Genomic DNA, 6249 nt, shown 5'->3' with positions numbered 1-6249 from the left:
ATCCATTAAACTACAATTGATTCGTGCACTTGCGAGTTCAATAAATTTGCACAACAAGTTTTTGGCGCCGTTGCCGGGGAATTGTTCAATTTTTTAAACCAATTTATTTCTAAATTAGTTTTATTCTTTTACTAGTTATATTTAGGATTTTATTTTTCTGCAATTTGTTTTGTTTTATTCGTGTTATTAATAAAAAATAAAAAAATAAAAAATAAAAAAAAGATTGTTCTTGTTGTTTTTTGTTTTGTTTGGCTTGTTTTACAGTTCTGCCGCAGCACCTTCCGCACATCAGCGCGATCAAACGCACTCATAGCAAAAGCAGCAGTTTCGTAGATCTTTGCCAAAAAATTTATTTTTAGTCCTTTTTGTGAGTTTTTAAATTTTAGTTTTCTTTTTTTTTTTTTTTTTGTTGTGTTAGTTGTTCTTTTAGTATTTTATTTTTTTTAAAAAAATAAAATAAAATTAAAAAAATATATATATATTGGTTAATGTTTTATGTGGCATATCTGCATACTAAAAAGTGAGGGGAAGCATGAATTTTCATTTTAATGATTTTATGCATCTCCTAGTTGTAGGACACCAGCTCCTACCAACTACCCTCAAAATTTTTACCCAAATAAACCATGTTCATTTTGTTTCAATCCTTATCATGACGAGAACAATTATCCAGATCTGCGAACTGAGCTCAACGATTTATGGGACAAATTAGATCAAATCAGAGCAGCTAGATCTAACTTTTCATATGAACAAATGAACACCAGTTTCTCTAGCCCGGGGTTTGATTCAAATTTCAATTGTTATAATCCGGACTGGAGCAACCAATATGATTTCTCAGGATCAGCTCAGGCTAGAGGAAATTATGCTCACCAATTTGATGAATTGCATCATTCAGAATATCCACAGTTCGATCATCAAGCTCAACCTCCTATTTATCAGTCTACCACTCAAGTGCCTGCACCACAGTCATCACTGGAAGACATGATGAAAGCATTCATGCAATCAATGGATAAGAACATACAAGAGATAAAGCAAGATATGAAGAATACTACCCTGAGCAATTCCCAAGATATACAAGAGCTAAAAGGTTTCACCAATCAAGCCGTACAGGAGATGAGGAATTCCACCATGGCTAACAACAGAGACATACAAGAACTTAAGCAGGCCATGACCAAGATAGAAGGACAGATCAGTCATCTAGTTGCTGACTTCAACAGAATAGAGGAAGAAGAGCTTCAAAGTCAGCTGATGGCTGAAAGGCACTACATGATTAATGAGGATGATTCCAAAAATTCTTATCATGAGCATGCCCAGGTCACCATCACACTTGAGAGTGAGGAAATTGTGGATAACAAAGAGGAGGAAGAGAAAGAGGAGCAAGTTGAGCACCCTGAGCAAGTTGAGCACCATGAGAACAGTGAGCCACCAACAAATCCTGACCTACCCAGTGACATGGAAGTGAGTACTAAAGCTACCGCCTACATCACTGTCCCTCTTGAGGCACATCAGGAGCCATCTTATGTCAAGATATTCAAGGACTTGTGCACACAAGCACACAAATCTAGGAACCACTTTCCTAAGAAGATCTGTCGAAGCAAGCAAGTCTACATAATATGGCGAAACATCCTTCCAGAGGGCTATGAAGTTTTGAAGAAGAAAGGGTGGAAAGGATTGGTTGGACATCCGCATGATAGGGGGAAGCGCTGTAAAGTTTCTCCTTCAGTTTATTTTCTGCACTTCACTCCACAAATTCTTTCTTTCCTTTTTCATTATATTGCATTTCTTTTTATTTGTTTTTGTTTCTAACAGCAATTAATCTTTTGATGTTTTGTTTCTGTGAAAAAAAAAAATATTGCTGTTAGTTTTTATTGACAGGTGTTTTGGTGTTTAAGTTTGGGGGACACCCTAGCCTTGTTCACACTCAGATTTCTTTATTTCCGGTAATGTATTTCTATACCACACATTGAGGGCAATGTGTAATTCAAGTTTGGGGGTATGGAAAAACACTTTGTCTATTTATTTTTGTTTTTATTTGTTTATTTTTATTTGTCATTTTGTGTTAAAATATATATAAAAAATAAATAAATAAATAAATAAAAAAGAGAAGGAAAAAGAAAATAAAGATCATGTTGAGTTTTTCACTGAGTAACCGGACCTCTTGCCTCGTTAAGCATTGAGTGTTCGCGTCAAAAGGTGTGAAGTTCAGTGTTGATTTATGATATGACTAATTTGACTTCGTAGCCTTTTTGACTTAAGTTAATAAGCCCTTAGGGATGTTCTACATCTAGTGCCCTAAAGCTACCTGGCTTGGGAGTCATTGGCCTAACACTTGTTACATGAGTCAATTAGAAAGCTTAAAGGAGTTAGACATTGCAGAGCCTCTTTAAAAAAGAAAAAAAAAAAAAAAAAAAAAAGGAAAAAAATGCATATCTTGCCTTTGTTGTTTCATTTGATAGGGATTCTTACAAATTTTATGGAACTTGTCTTGAGTTTAGGCTAAAAGCTTCATGATTGTATGCTAATTACACTTTACACATTTCAGAACATATGAGGTCTAAATTGTCCATTTATGAGTGATTTGATTCTGGATTTCCTTTTGACTATTATGATGGTGTTTGTCTTTTTAAGTTTGCTCATGAATAAGAACCATGGTTCATGTGAAACTTCTTTCTTGTTAACAACACAGTGCACAATGTTTGTGGGTATCATTCCTGTTAAGCCCTCACGAGACTTCACTCGTCCACTAGGGATGCCTAAGGGTTTAAAAGGCTTGTTGCATATGCTAAATGCAATCTTCTCTCCCACGAAAGAGGATTTATGTTTCTTGCTTTCATTTTATTTTTTGTTTTGTTTTGCTAAGGGACTAGCAAAATGTAAGTTTGGGGGTGTTTGATAAGTGCCAAATATTGCATATTTGGACCCCTTTATTTACATTAGTTAATCCTTTAGCTGTGTCGTTATTTAATATTTTGTGTTAGTTTTGTGTTTTTAGTATTTTGTAGGTCAATGAAGAAAAACTGCAGCTTTAAAGGAAAAAATGCGAAGTTTGGAAGAAAACATACTTTGAGAAGACCTAGATTGTGTGATTAAGTCTAACCAAATCTAAGGAAAGGTTAAATCAGATTAAAGTTCAGATTGGATAAGATTTCGGATCGGATTCAAATTCAGATTCTGCACACATCTTAGTATTTTGACCATAACTCTCCGCTCAAATATCTGATTGAAGTGATTCAAACTGCATTGGAAAGCTAGCTCAAAATACTACAATTTGTTATGAAATAGGATTTTCGTAATTCGTACAGTTACTATGTCAAAATCGCCCCGCAATTAAAGGACACAAATCTGGACGAATCCTATTCCGATTTCAGACTTCTATTTTGACTGGGAGATAGACCTCCGAATTATCTAAGTTTACTTGGGCTTCTAGGACTTCCCTAAGCCTATAAATAGACTTCTTTGCATTCAAGAAAAGATACACAATCCCAGAGAGCAAAATTCTTTTGTTTAGTTTTTCTTTAGGTTTAGGTTTAGGTTTTGGTTTAGATTTTATTTTTATGTGGAGCTAAATTCCCAACTAAGGTTGGAGATGAAGCCTCACCGATGAAGAACAACATCACTTTTATGTAAGTTTTTATTATTCTGAGTTTATTGGGTTTTATATTTCAATTGTTTTACTTCTAATCAATTGTGTGGAGTAATTCTTGGATATCTCTTGTGATTCAAGGACACATGTGATGATTTGAGATAATTTCATATGATTGATTGCTTGGCTTTTAACTCATAAAAATTAGATATCCCTTGTGATTTGTTCTACGGATACATCTGGTATTTCAATTGAATTTGGATTCCTTTTGTGATTTGGTCAATGAATGGATACATGGGATGGTTTTGATTAATTCTTTGAAGCATAGTAAAACATATATGTGATTTAATTTGTGAGAACTTCGGATTAATATTGATGAACATAAAGTATGTTGTTATGATTTGGTGAGTGTGAATTCCCAAACCTTAGTACCTTTATCCTTAGATTTACTTATTTTATTTAGTTTATGTTTATTCTTTAATTTTCAAAACTCAAAAATTAAAACCCTTTTGGAACTAGATTAGGATTTAATTAGTTTAGATATAAATTGCTCTTTCAAAAATACAATTCTCTGTGGGATCGACCTCGCACTTGCAATCCATTAAACTACAATTGATTCGTGCACTTGCGAGTTAAACAAATTTGCACAACAACCAGCAAGACAAATGGCGCCATTCTGGCTGTGATTGACGCCTGGGGTGAGCTGAAGATGGCGCTCGGCTCGCTGGCTTCAACTGTGGGCCAACTTGAGGAAGCCTGATCTCTCTTAGAGAAGGCAGAGGAGGCTCAGTGGGTAGCCCTGGCTGAAGTGGCGGAGAAGAACGATACGCTGGCAAGCCTGCAGTTGCTATACTACGTCGAAGTCGCATAGGGGGAGGAGAAGGATAAGGAGCTTGCCGGGCTCAGAACGCTCTCCAATGCAAAGGCTGCTCACGATGCAGAACACGAGAAGGAGCTAACTGGCCTCCAAACCCTCCTTGACACTGAAAGAGCTGTTAGGGCTGAACGAAAGGGGGAGATAACGAGGCTTTAGTCGCTTCTTGACGCAGAGGCAGCCCGGGGCGCGGAGCGAAAGGAGGTCTCCCTGATTGCATCTCGCCGTACCGCCAAAATTGCTTAAAGGGACCAGGCACTGCCCAAATGGAGGCTTCTTATGCTGCGGAGGTGGCGAAGGTTGCTAAGAAGGAGGAAGCTTTGTCGCAGGCAAAAACTTCCCAGGTTACGATGGTCGTCAAGCTCGCCGATGAGGGTGAAGCTTTGTCCAAGGCCGAGGTTTCCCATGCAGCAATAGTTGTCAAGATCGCCGAGAAGAATAAATCCCTGATAAACCTGCAGTTGGCTTTGACGAAATCTGAAGCTTCGTGGAGAAGGTCTTCTGAGGTGGAGACCATCATTGTGGCTAGCTTGTGAGGTCCTGATGCGGCTTTCAAAGCCGAAATAAAGGACCGGGACGACCTCATTCGGGTGCTTCGACTGAAGCTACGGGAGCAAGCCAGGATGATGAGGAGGTATTGCTTCCAACTTCGGAAGGTGGCGGTGGTGCGCAACCGCAGCTGGTATTGTGAGTATGTCTGGGGCTTCGAAACTTTTTGAGCCCTCATGCGAGTGGATACTGATCGGGCGAACTTCGAGAACCTGAAGATGAGCGACTTCATTGTCCATCCTGCCGCCATTGAGGAGCTCATAAGGATTGGAAAGGAAGAGCTCTCAGATGCTCCCAACTTGGATTGTGGAGAGCTTGTGATGAGGTCTCTGTCGCCTGAGCCAGAGACCAGCGAGGATGAACTCTAGGAACTTCCTTTTAATGTGCTTACATTTTTCCCTGTATATAGACATTGCAAACACACATATTTTGTTAGGAAGAGCATTTGTAGAAATGGAATATTATACCTGAATTTTGTTTGGCAATCTTTGTGAGTGTTGTTTTTGCATATGCCAATATTCTTTTGTTGTTTTCCTTTTGCCACCTCTCTGTGCTTCGCTCTTGTGTGTGAGTTTACCCTGCGCAATTAGAGACTCGTCTTCTATGTTGAACTAGAGCTGATCTTCTGGCCATGACAAAGGTATGCTTTTACAGCAATCTTATGTCAAGGCAAGATTGGATCTAGCCTAGGGCTAAGGAGAGTCTCCTCGCCACGGCGAAGGTATGACATTGTGGCAGTCTTATGCCGTGACGAGATGGGACTTGGCCTTAGGCTTAGAGGGGCCTCTCAACCATGGCAAGGGTATGCCCTTGTGGCATCCTTGTGCCGTGGCGAGAGAGAACTTGGCCTTAGGCTTGGCTCCTTCCTTCTAGCTAGATTGCCTCTGCGTTCTCCTCTAGCAAGGCCTTTCTTGCTTTGTTCGCGTACCTGCGTTTAGTCAGTGAGAACAAAGAACATAGATATCTAGATACACATCGGTGGATAGCTATATTAGCGTGCATTTCGCATATGGTTCGAAGTGCAAATTAACCCGGGACCTCGCGAGTTGGAGTTCGCGGATGTTTCTAAATAGATTACAAACATAGTAGGAAAATTAAAGGACATTGCTAATTAACATTACTGATAGAATTTCTTCAGGTGCTATGCATTCCAGGGTTGGGGCAATTGCTTCCCCTCCGCATTCTCCTAGTGGTATGCTTCGGTCTGTAGTTGGCAACCACCTTGTAGGGACTTTCCCATTTTGGG

The sequence above is a fragment of the Corylus avellana genome, chromosome 3, assembly GCF_965113065.1.
Source record: "Corylus avellana chromosome 3, dhCorAvel1.hap1.2, whole genome shotgun sequence".
Taxonomy (NCBI): domain Eukaryota; kingdom Viridiplantae; phylum Streptophyta; class Magnoliopsida; order Fagales; family Betulaceae; genus Corylus; species Corylus avellana.
Note: the sequence above shows the minus strand (reverse complement) of the source record.